Source organism: Spermophilus citellus, assembly GCF_964194105.1.
Source record: "Spermophilus citellus genome assembly, chromosome: 17".
NCBI lineage: Eukaryota > Metazoa > Chordata > Mammalia > Rodentia > Sciuridae > Spermophilus > Spermophilus citellus.
In genome coordinates this window covers 46,038,859-46,054,114 of record NC_138199.1, presented here as the reverse complement: position 1 = coordinate 46,054,114, position 15,256 = coordinate 46,038,859, and positions in this window count along the sequence as shown.

The following is a 15,256-nucleotide window of genomic DNA, read 5'->3' as shown; positions in this document are numbered from 1 at the left end:
GGCAGTGGGGGTGGGGGGATAGTACCATGGGACTTAGCACTCAACCCTGCACAATGTCAGAATTGAGTCAGATTATAGAATGCTGAGCTAGTGTCTGAGAATTGGGGCTCCTCTGAGGGAAAGAACCCTGATTGGTGTCAGCAATGTCATATGTGTGAGTGCTCAGAGAAAAATGTTGTTTTGATTTTACTAAACAATATATATATATATATATATATATATATATATATATATATATATATATATCTGTGTGTATATTCGTTTTTTTTTTCTTGGAGATATATATATATATATATATATATATATATATATATATGTGTGTGTGTGTGTGTGTGTGTGTGTGTGTGTGTGTGTGTATAACCAGACCTTAGGAAGAACAGGTACCAGGGACTGAAATCTCTTTCTCCCACCCCCTTTCCTCATAGGAGTCACTTTTATGCACTTTCGTCAACTGGAAAAGTGGTTATTCATGATTGAAGGAATGTATAAATGGATGACATGTACAACATTTTTAAGTAATTTTAGATTGTAGAACTTCAGTCTCACATAATCCTATAGAAATTAATAAGTATATAAAACCCATGATGGAGTCTGTAAATATTTTAAAATTTTCCCCTAAATCATTAGGCCACAAATTACAATGGTATTTTGTGTATGCATTTATTTCCATTACAGAACCATATTCAGTGACATTTATTTTAAATTAAATTTTGAGGTATAATCAGTATCAGACAAGGTAAATATGTTGTTCTTCCACTTCACTGGATGTGTTAAAACACATGACTAGAAGTTTGGGAAGTTTTCTATGCTGCAATACAGCCACATTAATCCCTTTAAGATCCACATCAGCTGAGCATGGTGGCACACACCTGTAATCCCAGCAGCTCTGGTGGCTGAGGCAGCAGGATTGCAAGTTCAAAGCCAGCCTCAGCACCAGGGAGGCACTAAGCAATTCAGTGAGACCCTGTCTCTAAATAAAATACAAAATAGAGCTGGGGATGTGACTCAGTAGTTGAGTGCCCCTGAGTTCAATCCCCAGTCAACATCCCATCCCCCAAAAAATCTACATCAGATATTATCACTTCTGTCTTTCCCAGTTAAAGCCAGGGTCTGATAATGGTAAGCCAGAGCTTCTCAACTGGGGCTTCCCTATACAAATTGAGCCTTGATATTTTAAGGCATCCATTGCCCAGAATAAATTTATTTCTTTCCTATGTATCTAGAATGGTGCTATCTCTATGCCACATAGAAATAACTAACAAAATTATGCACTGAGATGATATTTTATGTGGTGTTTCACAAAGGGGAGAGGCTGTCAGGCTCTTCACCCTCCATCCCATGACATTCTTTGTCTCTCCTAACTCAGCATCAGTCTTTCAGCTTATTGCTTACCTAACTCCAGCCTTAAGTACTACTTTACAATTTCACGAGATAGAATAGCCCTCACCATAGGGTCTTTGCATTTCCTCTTCCCTATACTTAGAATGTTCTGTCCCTACCCCCAAGCTATCTGGATGGCCTGATCCCTCCACTCCTTGCAGGTATTTAATGTCATAATCTCAGTAAGATACTCCCTACTGCCCTCCCCCAACATGCATGAAAAAACTCCTCTTCTGCTTTAATTTTCTTAACATCATGTGTCACACATACCATCTATTCTCTTTTTATTTGGGGTGGGGGCGGGTACCAGGGATTGAACTCAGGGTCACTCAACCACTGAGCCACATCTCCAGCCCTGTTTTGTATTTAATTTGAGACAGGGTCTCATTGAATTGCTTACTGCCTTCCTGTTGCTGAGGCTGGCTTTGAACTTTCAATCCTTCTGCCTCAGCCTCTTCAGCCACTTGAATTACAAGCATGAATACTATGCCATCTGGCTTCTGTTCTGTCTTTGGTATCATGGGTCTCCTCTCTTACATTAAAACAAAGCTCAATGAAAACAAACTTTAGCAAAGGATTCACATGGTTGTGTTTCTTAAAATAGTATCTACAGTATTTATTGTAAGTTTTCAAGAGAAAAGTGTTGGATGGATAAGGACATTTGATATGAAGGAGTCTCAATTGTTACACATGTAGGCGTGTTGAAATAGGAAAAAAATGTTATCTAGAAACTGTGATCAGTCTTACAGATCAAGTTATAGAATATTCGGTCCCAGGTGCCCACAAAGGCACAGTTACTTCTCAGGATACATCCCTGAGTCAGTGGCAGTATCCAGCCAGTATTCACAAGTCTGCAAGCCTTTCCTGGCTCATGAATTCCTTGGATGCCAAGCTCTAACTGTTCTCTTAGGTCCAATGTCCAGCATGAACCTAGGTTGTGGGATTGCTGAAAATGGTGTGTGGCGTGATATCCCCAGAGCACTCAGGAAAGGCATGAGATGTCGTCTCTATTCTCAAGTCACAAACTTCAACAGGATTTCTATTATTTCTATTCTCCAGCTTTTCAAAGCTGACTCAAATGCGTTACATTCATGCTCTACAGGTATCTCCTTAAACTGAGGCTGTACACAGAGTATAGCCAGTGTCACTGTGCCACTTCACGGCCTAGGCCATAAGGACTAAAGATTGTTACTCTTCTTCCCGGGAGTCTTTGAGTTGCCTATTTAAAAACCCAGTGAACCTACTGATGAATGTTTACAGAGAGTTCAGGAGAGAAAGTCTTGAGACTACATGTTGAGGGTGCTGTGGAGGAAGACCTAGCTCTCCCAGTGTCCTAACCTGGTTGAGCCCCTCTGTCAGTGCATTGGGCATGTGAAGGAACCAACCTAGATCCTTCAGCCCAATTGAGCCCCCAGATAATTGCACCTCCAGCCCACATCACATGGAGCAAAAGAACTTCCCAGATGAACCCAGTCAGTGTGCAAAATCATGAGAAATAATGAGATATAGTACACTGTGTTCAATATTAAGTACTGGAGAGATTTTCTATGCAGCATTAGAGAGGACTGTTAAACTACTACACCTTACACACCCTCCTGAAGTGAAGGAGAAGAGGTATAGGGATCTCTTTAAGGGACTTTTAGGATTATAAGATTTCTGTCTCTATAACCCTTCCCTCGTATTAGTTTAGAAGAAGTAGAGGGAGCTGAAGAGAGGGTTGGGATGACTATTTCAGCCATGATTCTTTCCAAATTCATTTATCTTCATCAGAATAAAGATTCTGAACTTTAAACTTAGATTCTTTCATATCTAGTCATGTGACCACTCCTTTCCCTGACCACTGAGAAGCTCTGGCCTCATCTACAGTAACTCAGATGAGAATGAAGCGTGAAGTTCTGAAGTCTAGGTACAGTGTAGAAACATCAAGGACACTCATCTCCTGCCATCTCACTTTAGACCAGACAGATGTCTAATCATTTCCCCCTGGGTCAACCATCTGACCTGATGCAGAAAGCCACCCCCAGTTCCTACATACTGAAGTTGACCCAATATTCAGGTCATTAACTTGACAATCTATTAGGTTCTGTTACTGGTACAGACAACACGTTATCTTTCAGGCTTAAAATAAGGTTTTTGGAACACTTAAGGCAAGAATGTGGTTTGAAGTTTCAATAAACGAACTGAAAGATTTAAGGATTAGAGGCTTCACTTTGTAGAGTTTCTAAGCCAGCATCCTGGAAGTTGAGCCCAATTGGGCAGTCAGGGCAATAGAAATAGATTCTTACTCTTTTTCTCAGAGTGATGTTTACTTGCCTTTATTCATTTCTATTTTATAGGCTCTGATATAGTTCTTCCAGTTGATTCTGTTTTAAAAGAAATGTAACAATCTAATCTTTTCACATTCAAATCCAAATGCACAGACAGTTCCCTTTAAAGAGAGATGTGTTAAAAAATTCAATGAGCAGATTATTATTACTGAATTAAATAAATGGATGCGGTATATCTCTAATTCCCTTGTGTAAAGCCTGTTTTAATTCTATAATCCCAACTGGATGCAATATACTTAAATGAACACTATTAACTTGTGTTTTTTTTTTCTATCATGTTTAGAAACATAATAACAGTCTAGAAACATTTATTAAGGAAACATCAACTCTATTTGCACATTCTTAAAGAGAATATTAGAAAAACAGAATTTTAATTTTCATGTATATAATTTGTTAATATAATTTGAATGGAATATAATTAGGTACTTTCAGATCTTTCAGTGTTAATTAAAAAGCTAATAACTTGAATGACTATAAATACTGAATTAGTAGGCCTAATGCTCCTAGCAGTTAATCCTTTGTTTGTCATTTACTGAAGACCACTTAACTGGGATATCATTGTTATGTCAGGGATCCCCTACCAATAAAAATTCTTAAATTGTAAGGTCCCTAAACCTTAGATGGTAGATCTTTGAGCTATTTGCCAATATACTGTATTCCAAGCCAGGGATTTCCCAACCATCAACGCTACTGCCTTTGACTAAATCCATTAAAGAATTTTACTCTCAGTGAATTTTCCACTTCCCTTTTAGCTTTTAGAGAAAAGTTATCTCCATTAGAAAGATAAAAATGAGTGGCTCCAGCTCTACTATTTAACAAAATTATAAACAGTGTCTTTAATTAAAAATAACACTTTTTTAAATGTAGACATCAGAATGATTAATATCAACAATTGTAGAATGGGATCAAATAACGTTTGATAATTTTTATAATGGTGAAAATTCATGAGTATATAATTCTTAAAATCTCATTGGTCTCTATTGGAGATTGCTAGGGAATGAGTTTATTATTCTTAAAACTAGCAGATAATATGAAAGAATTTTTTAAAATTACCGGATCATTTACAAACCATACTTCAGTGTACCTCCTCCGATATTCCTCTGGGAGTAGTACATGAATAAAGAATAGGAATAATAGAATATCACTGTACTGCAACCCATGATAAAACTAAAGATTAAGGCAATAATTATTGATGGTCATTAAAACCTTTACCTTACAAGAAGACAGCAATCTGAGTAATAACTCAATCTACTGATCAATATTCATATCTGTATATCATTGAGTTTTTGCTGAAATAATATTTAGCAAATAACTCAGTAACATACAACCACATCCATTTATTCCTTAATTAAGAAAGGGTAGGATCTGTGGGCCAGCTGATGCCAAATCAGACTTCATTCCAAACCGGATTTTTTTCTGGTTAACTTCTGTCTTCATTATCTAAAACCCAAAATTAAAAGAAGAAAAAAAATCAGCCACTATTTGAAACGCATAAACTTCATGGTAGAAGGCAAGTGTTCCGGAGCCTAAGTTAGACTGTGCCAACAAGCCATGGCAGAGTGTGGCCCATGTCATATCTATTCACATTCTATACGCCACAGCAAGCTAAATGACTAGCTAAGCTCCGTACCCATAACGGAGAGACATACTTCTCTTAGGAGTGCTGGGAGAGGGCAGAATTCAGAGACGGTGATTTATTTGTTGGGTAATAATAGGATCTGCTACTACATCACAAAAAATAGAGACAACCAGACATTATGTACCCCCTTGTAATAAAAAAAAAAGTATGTAACACAGCCTACAAAGTATTCCAACTAAGGCTCTATAACAAATTACCAATTCACAGGAAATAAAAGCAGAGGATATTGGTCACCATTGCAAAGAAGCAATTGGCAAAACTTAGAATACAACAGGCAAACACTGCAGAGCAATGAGGTGATTTGTTCTACAAATAAATTGCACACAAAAATGATGAATATAAATAAAAGATAGAAGCCGAAGTCTCAAATATAAGCAGAAATCTCAGAGAATTGCAATTTGTAAACTTTGAATCAAAACTGGAACAAATCAAATAGAAATATTTATGAGACTTGCAGGGAGATTTGAATAATAATTGCCTATCTATTGACACTAAGGAGTAGTAATGTTAGGTATGATGTTATGATTATGGTTTTAAAAATAATATTACTAATCATGGTATAAATATGTACTGAAATACTTTGGAATGAAGTGAGGCATTCTTCAAAATATTCTGAGGATGATCAGCAGTAGGGAGAACTTTTTGATATTTTGTACATAATCCTATTCTATTCTTCAAGTTATTTTAACTTTTCCATTAAAAAAAAAAAGATAAAGGGAGAGAGAAAAGAAAGAAAACAATTTTTTTTTAACTAAACAGAAGTAAATGCTTTTAAGAAGGGGATGATTTTGAAAGTGTGTTCCATTTGAGTGCTTTGCTTGAACCCCTGAGTTTTACACTCTATGCAAAAATTAGCAGTTTTCCATCTTACTGTGATAACACAGATACAAAGACTAATTTCTCTCAATGTGCATTTGAAAAACAAAAAAGTGTAAGATATAAAACTTCTTTCATCTCATAAATAAACAATTGTCTGAGAACTGCTTCTCCTCTAAAATAGAAAAAAAAAAAGAGGCCTCAAATACTAGATATGCTTAGACTTTTCCAAAGAAGGCCTCTTAATGAATGTAAAACCAATTTATGGGAGCAGGAGATGTTAGTTAGGCCGGGTATTCCTTCCTAAAGGAAATCTCGGGAAACGTTTTGCAACTGTAAACAGTTTTGTTTCATACATGGAAGGAAACAGTGTCACTGATAAATTATATTCATGTTTTCATAAGTGAATAAGAATGTGCTTGTTTTTGAAAACAGCAATTTTATTTGAGATTTTGATCAAATGGCAACGTACTTTTAGGAGCCACAAAGAAAATGGAATTTCAAAAAACTGGCATTTTAAAAAACAACAGCCTGTGAATATGATCCTCATAACATTTTCCCTGCAACCAAATGGGCAGTGGTGACTTCAGTGAGACATTTCAACCCATAGCGATTTACTGGAAGGAAATCATTAATTCTCCCCAGCATTTTAGAATAATAACATGATGATGAGACACCTAAAAAGCACTCAGAGGAGACATTGGCTGCAAGTAGCTGCCCAAATTGTTTAATGTTTGTCAAACTTGAATTGCATTTGAAGGGTGCATTGCTAGTAATGGGTTTCCAGTTCTATTTCCACATGGGCAAGGCTCTGCAGCCATTACAAGCTGTCGTTTATTACTTTGCATTATGTATGAGATGATTTTTGTGAGCAGGTACACAAACACAAAGGGGAAAAATACAAGAAAGCAATTTCTTTTATTGCTCAAAACACTGCAGTTAGGAATAATTTGGAAATTTTTCAAATAGCTTATTTTGGGAAATTTTTAGATATACTCAAGATTGATTATTTTCCACAGTGTTACTAAATAATTTGACTGTAGCTAAGATTGGTATTAATTCCTAATGGAGTTGTCTTCAGCTGTAGAATACAGGCAAAGTGTCAGAGGAGTTACTAGATTTGAAACAAATAAATCCTTAAGCCTTATTTCTCACAATGATTAGCTGTGTGATCTTGGTCCTATAATTTAATTTTTCTTTATACCTCATCTTATTCTCAGCAAAAATAGTAAAGTCTACCTCACATAGTTATAATGAAGATTGCATGTGCCAAGCTCAATGATTGCCAAAAAAAAAGTGGGCAAAATTTGGGGTTTAATTCAGACATATCAAATGAAAGCTAATAAATGCAAAATAATTTTGTAAATTGCAAAACACTATTCAAGGTCACACAAAAGTTTAACAGGATTGTTCTGTTTGTTTTATAAAATTTGTTTTTAGATGTCTTCATATTATTTCTCCAAAGACTATTATTTGATGTTTTGTATTATTAGTGAAAAGACTGTGTGTCAAAAATAAAACCATTCTATCTTTGAACCTTGATCTTGGACCAGTCAATTCCAGGAATCTTATTAAATAGGGTCTTGAACTGCCATTGTAAGAAACAAAGAACTGTTATTAGAGTTGATATGGAGTGGCTTCAAAATGGCGGTGTGTTTGACATGTAAAATGTTCCAGATAAATTGCAAAATGGGAAAGGAAATTCTTACTTATAAAATGTAGCCACCACAAAGTGAGCACTTAGTCTCTTACAGGAGGACATGCCAGAGAAACTGTGTATTACTTTTTCTGTACAAACTTTGATATGCAGCCACTCAATCCATATTTTATGCATAAATGAGTGGAAGCCCAGGGAATGTGGATGTTCTTTGTGGTTTTGGAACACTGTTATCACTTGAAATCCATAACACTCTCAAACCTGGCCAACTTTTCTCTACATTTTGGAAGCATCATTTTATTTTGGCCAGAGACTCTCTGTAAGAATTTTCAGGCCTAGAGGGAAGATTTTTCCTTCTAAAGGAAGAAGGATAAAACAGGAGTTCCTCCAAACTTCACACTGCATGGATTCCTGCTTCAGCCTTCGGAAGGAGAGCTAGTTGTACTCGCATAGCAGGTTAATTTCTTTTCAGATGAGTGAAGCAGTCCCCCAGTTAGAGAACACACTTACTCCACCATTGCCTGTGGGGCTTTTTTTCCACAAATTTTGTTGAGAGATTCCTGAGTACTCTCTGAGGGTATATTTAAAAATACATTATCTACAAGCAAGGAAAAGGTAAAAACTGTAAGAACCCATCAGGGGTACATGAAGATAAATATCAAGCAGAACACATTGCCATGTCTGATCCCATCTCAAAACTACATGATAACACAAACCCTTCCTATAGATTATCCTCTCATTTCTCTAAATTAAAAATGCCAGTTACTGACAATTTTGAACAGCTATGAGCCCCCAGTAAAATATTATTCCGCTGCGATGGTGTCATCCCAAATTATAATGACACTCTATTTTCTTCCAATTCTTTTCAAGTCAGAAGTTTCTTGCATGATTATATGTAGGTTATAAACTGAAAACTGTATGGTGTGGTAAAAATAAATATAAATATATATATATATATATATATATATATATATATGTGTATATATATATATATATATATATATATATATATATATAGAGAGAGAGAGAGAGAGAGAGAGAGAGAGAGATTTTTAAGTAACCTCAAATTGTGGACACTATTTGGTTAAAAAATTATAAACTAATATTTCAACAGTGAAAAGTTATTATCTCTGAGCCTCAAATTCCTTATCAGTATGAAGAAGATAGTAATGTCTCTAAGAGTCATACAGTTGCTTTAATATTTAAATAGAATTATTTATATCTGCATTGCATGACATAGGTATACACAATATATGGTATAGAGAAAATTCATGTCAAATTTAGTATATTTATATATGTATGTATACACACACATGCACACATGCATACACACACATACACAGAGGAGCAGGAGCTGAGGTGGAGACAAAGAGAGACAAAGATATGTGAAACAGAGAAACATAGATATACAGAGAGATAGTGAAAGTGAGAAAGATCCCTGAGAACTTAGAGCAGGGACTAAAACCTTCATAAATAGTACCTATCATTATTAGTTCCAGTATGCATTTACACATTGTTTGTTGATCAATATTTTTGAATGCAGCTTTATGATATGATACAGATAAAATAGTAAACAATACAGTCACTGCATTCAAGGAATTTATTTTGTAGTGCAGAAAACGTTCAAGTGGCCTATTTAGACTAGTACTACAACAGATTAATCAAGAAAACACACAGGAGGATTATCTTTTACAATCTTAAGAACTAAGGAAAACTTCTGATTTAACATGACACATTTGTTATGAAATACTTGGAGCAGATGAAGGAAGCAACCATGCAAAAGAAGGGAGAGGAAGGGTGTGGAGTTCCACACAGAGGGGACATTGAGGCAGAGAGAATATAACAAGCTGTCAGACTTTTTAGAGAGCATTCCACAGGTCCCACACTCTACGGAGCAATTCACATTTCTCATCTAATCCTCAAGATCATCAACTAATAGTCCTAGGGCTGAGACTGTCTACTTGATTCTAATGCATGGGCTGTCATATACCCTGCTGCTGTAATATATTTAGGACCAGCACACTGTGGGGTAGGAGCATGCAGTTAGACAAGTGCTAAGTGTGAAAGGCTAGAAAGGAAAGGAAGAAGGACCCCAATGAAGAGAAGAGAGTGCCTTAGATACACGGTTTAGCAAAGACATCTGAGGGTTCTGTGCATGGAACTGAATTGTAGACCTGGAGGAAAAAGAGCCAGTTTGTTGCAATAATTTGTATAAGAGATAAGGATGTTCCCATACTGAAATTGTGATGAAGATAATGGTAAAATATGGACAGATTTAAGAATTTCCAAAAAAAAAGTAGAACTGAAAGTACATGAAGAATGACCAGATGTGAAAATCAGGAGGTAAGAGAAGAGCTAGGTTAGAGCAAGGAGATAGACTCACGGGGGAAGGGAAGACAGAAGCATTTCAAAGGCAAAACTGTGCAAGATGTGAAATACTTACCACAACAGAAACATTGAGTGCATGAAGATCTCTCTCTCTCTCTCTCTCTCTCTCTCTCTCTCTCTCTCTCTCTCTCTCGTCCTTTTTGCTTTTCTGATGTACATACTAGCTCTAGTTTCACTGCTCAACATTCCATCAAACACACATGTAAATTAAAATCGTCATTACTCTCCCAGCCCAAAGAAAGTCTTTGTCATATGGACCTTTTAAACTAACCTCTAAAGTAAAATATTTGGTCAATGTCTTTTCTATGTATACGTTTTCTCCACAAGGGAAAATGTCCCTATAAAAGTGTGAAAGTGTCTGTGAACTGTGTTCTGTGATATATTGGAAAGAACCCTAAACTTAAACATACCTCTGTATTCTTGTCCTAATGTGATTTTTTTAGAAATGTCAATTTGTAGAAGCGTTCTCTAAATTCCAAGTTTCCGATTAGTATAAGATGACAAATAATAACTACCTTGTTTACTTCACTAGGTTGCTAGGGAATCAAGAACCATATGGTTTTTTATAAACCATATATAAAAACTTCATATAAAAACTCTGTAAATATTAGAGAACTACTTACCCATGTTCAGAACTGTTAGACTGCTATTAGCTGGCAGATTGAAGTTAATACTACACTGTAATATGAATTAGTAGGATTTCTTCATGATTAGAAATTAGTAGCATTAATATTAGATCTAAGTTTTTCTACTAGTAATATTTTAAAATTTTCCTTACATATAAAATTAATATAACTTGATTCAATCTCATTAAAGGATCAAATAGATAATATATAGTTACTTTCAGTTTTGGTAAATCATTATAATGGGTAGTTTTTATTGGTTTGATATGATTTATCTATGAAATTAATGAGACTGGTAATTATAACTCAGAATAAAACCTGATCAATGTGAGAATGCTTTCCCCTTCTTTTTTGAGACAGCTCTTTTTTATAAAATTATATTTAATAGCTGATTAGGAAGGAAACAAGGCCATTTCAAATATCTCATTTGTAATACAGAAATATTCAAAGACAACTTCTTACCATTCTATTTATTTTTACTTTCAAATATTCTCTTTTCCAAAAGATAAATTTTCAATAAAATGAAAATAAGAAATTGTTAGAAATATTTAATAAATCATCTATTATGTTTCTCTAACAGTTTTGACAAAATATTAAACTACATATAGGTTAAATAAAACAAGCTCTGGGAATAAGTCAATTGCACATTATGATACAAGCCTATGTTTAACAAAAGCTGGATGCAAACTGAGTTTGGTATATGAATTTTTATTTGGGTTAAAGAAACAAATACTTTCTAAAGAAGTCAAACACTCACATTAGAGAAATCCAAATCCAGAGCAGGAACCAAATTCTTTACCATTTTTTCAAGGGCTTTATCTTACCACACCATAAATTCTCTCTTCAAATATCCTTTACCTTGGTGAGGATGTGCAGACAGCTGCAGGTGCCCATTAAACCCATCATTTGCCCAAATGACATTTTACCATCATTTCTCTATCATAATTCAACATAGAATTTTCATGTTTACAAGGCCAACCAAAATACATTTTCAAGAATCTCTCCTGTAATGGCATTTCTATTTAACATCATCCTTGAAACACTAGCCAGAGCAATTAGACAAAAGAAATAAATTAAAGGTATACAAATAGGTAAAGAAGAACTCAAATTATCACTATTTGCTGATGACACAATTCTATATCTAGAAGATCCAAAAAATCCCCCCAGAAGACTTCTAGAACTAATAAATGAATTCAGCAAAGTAGCAGGACATAATAAAATCAACACCTATAAGTCAAATGTATTTCTATACATCAATGACAAACCCACTGAAAGAGAAATTAGGAAAACTACTCCATTCAAAATAGCCTCAAACAAACAAACAAACAAAGAAAGAAACAAAATACCTTGGAATCAATCTAACAAAAGAGGTGAGAGACCTCTACAATGAAAACTACAAAACACTAAAGAAAGAAATTTTAGAAAACCTCAGAAGATAGAAAGTGTGTGCATAAGTTGGGATAGAGTTTAACTTTTTATAATAGATTATTGTACAATTTATAGTGGTAAATAAGAGAGCCTATTATCTACATATATTTTATGCATTAATATCTATTATGGTTTTGTGGTTTAGATATTAGATGTCCCCAAAAATCTCATATGTGAGACAATGCAAAAAAAGTTTGAAGGTGAAATAATTGGGTTAGAAGAGCTGTAACCCAATCAGCGCATTCATCTACTTGAATCTATTAACTGGATAGTAGCTGTAAGCAGGTAGGGTGTGGTGGGAGGGTATTGGGACTTGTCTTTTGGGTAAATATTTCATCTATGTCAAGGGAAACTGAAAGAATCCAAGTAGCTTTCCTCCACCACATTCATCTGCCACGTTTTGGCTCATCTTGGGCCCTAAAGAATCAAGTTGGCCGTCAAAGGACTAAGGCTTTTAAACTGCAAGCCCCCAAGTAAACTTTTCCTCTTCTAAAATTGTTCTTGTCAGGTGTTTTAGTCACCGCAGTGAAAAAGCCAACTTAAAAAAATATATACACTTTTTCCTTATTTTTTTCAATATTTATAGGCCTTGCAGTTCTGCTATGAGTTTTTTTTAATCAAGTTGTTGCAAATTTCAAAATACAAATCTTCATATAAAGATGCCTAATCAGGTCCATTTGTGTTGTTCAAGGGTCAAAGGTATATATATGTGTTTGTGTGTATGTGTGTGTATACACATGTATATATTTTTATGTTTCCCAATAATTGCTGAATCCTAGCATTCTGTAAAGCACTAAATACATGCCATTTAAATATATAATAAATCAACTGGCTATTGCCATTAAGTCAACCAACTACCAACAGATTTTTTTTCCCTCTAGAATCAAATGGTTATTTTGACATTATGTCCTATTTCTTAGAATTTTTCACCTTCTTGCTTTATATTTCCAGATAAGAATATAAAAATTATTGCAAAATTGTAATCTATGTGACTCTGTCAGGCAGATAGCAGACTCTGACAATGATAAATAGTGCTTACAATATCACCTATAGAGATCCTACTGAGACACATTAAGAATGTAAGCATTTTTAGTGTCAGGATGACTTTCATCTTATACCCTTAGCAAACAGGCAAGAGCAACCAAAAAGATGGGCACTCTGAAATATCATATATTTACCTGATGCTATCCAACAGTTCAATTTAACAAACATTTATTAACTATCTACTGTGTGTGACATGCTATCTACAACACCATAGGAGATACAAATGACATGTTCTCAACCTTACAAATCTCTTTCAGTGGCATAAGGTCTTGATATCATGCAATTTTACTTCACATTGTTAAATAATTATGCCAAAGATGATGTGAGCAAATAAACCTTCTGCAGAAATCTAAAAAGTAGCTTTCCCAGGAAAACCGCATTGTGCCTCATTTGTTGAAGCAGGCCTAATTTCAAACATTCAAAATCCTAAAAAAGGAATTTCAATGGCCACAGGCATATCAGAGAATCATCTTTTTTATTCGCAGAACCACAGGATCATAAAATCTCTGCAAAGAGAGAGACTTGGGAGGCACTCAGTCCGATACTTTCAGCTTCATGGTAAAATAAAAATCACCTCAGGTGCATTCTGTAATATAGATTCTACGTGGTGGCCCCAAGAGATTGATTCAGCAGGCCTGGGTGGAGTCATGTAATCTGTATATATAATCTTTATATATAATCTTTTCAGGTGATTCTGCTATTTGGCCAGGCTTGAGAACACAAATCTCACCTGACTCATGGTTCTGTTATGTTAATATGTTCTGCACTACTTTTTCTAACAAGCTGTTGTTCAGTATGTGCTTTAATGTACATGGGGTGGGACCCTGACTTTTAGCAATTGTTATTAGAATGTCTTCTATAATAACAATGTCGTCTATATTCCTTGATCTCTATGTGTGCATATATCACGTGTATGTGTACAAATATATAGTTGTGTGTTCATATCTGTCTCCAAAAACAATGCTAAAGTTATACCAGGTCGACGAAGGCTAAGGCTGTTTTATTTACTATTGTGTAAACTAGCACTTAGCCTAAATCTTAGTGTTTAGGAGGTAGTTATTAAAGTTTATCGACTATATACTGGAGATTCTTCTTATTCTGAGGAACAAGATTCCTCCTCGTTGTGCCTGAAGTCTCCCTTTAACATCCATCAATTCTGCTAGTGTTTATAGTTCCAGGATACTTTATAAGTCCATTGGCCAGATAAAAAGCATGGAAACACAAGTAAGGGATACTCCTCCATTCTCAGGACTCTTGATAGATAGATAGATAGATAGATAAATAAATAAATAAATAAATAAATAAATAAATAAATAAATAAATTTTAACCTGGAGAGAAAGAGGAAGATATTTTTAAAAACACAATAGTTGATTGGGAAAGTTTTCTGTAATTATTTCATTCAGCAGGTTAGAGAAATGCAAATCAAAACCACCCTAAGATACCATCTCACTCCAGTAAGATTGGCAGCCACTATGAAGTCAAACAACAACAAGTGCTGGCGAGGATGTGGAGAAAAGGGTACACTTGTACATTGCTGGTGGGACTGCAAATTGGTGCGGCCAATTTGGAAAGCAGTATGGAGATTCCTGGGAAAGCTTGGAATGGAACCACCATTTGACCCTGCTATTGCCCTTCTCGGACTATTCCCTGAAGACCTTAAAAGAGCATGCTACAGGGATACTGCCACATCAATGTTCATAGCAGCACAATTCACAATAGCTAGACTGTGGAACCAACCCAGATGCCCTTCAATAGATGAATGGATAAAAAAAATGTGGCATTTATACACCATGGAATATTACGCAGCACTAAAAAATGACAAAATCATGGAATTTGCAGGGAAATGGATGGCACTAGAGCAGATTATGCTTAGTGAAGCTAGCCAATCCCTAAAAAACAAATACCAAATGTCTTCTTTGATATAATGAGAGCAACTATGAACAGAGTAGGGAG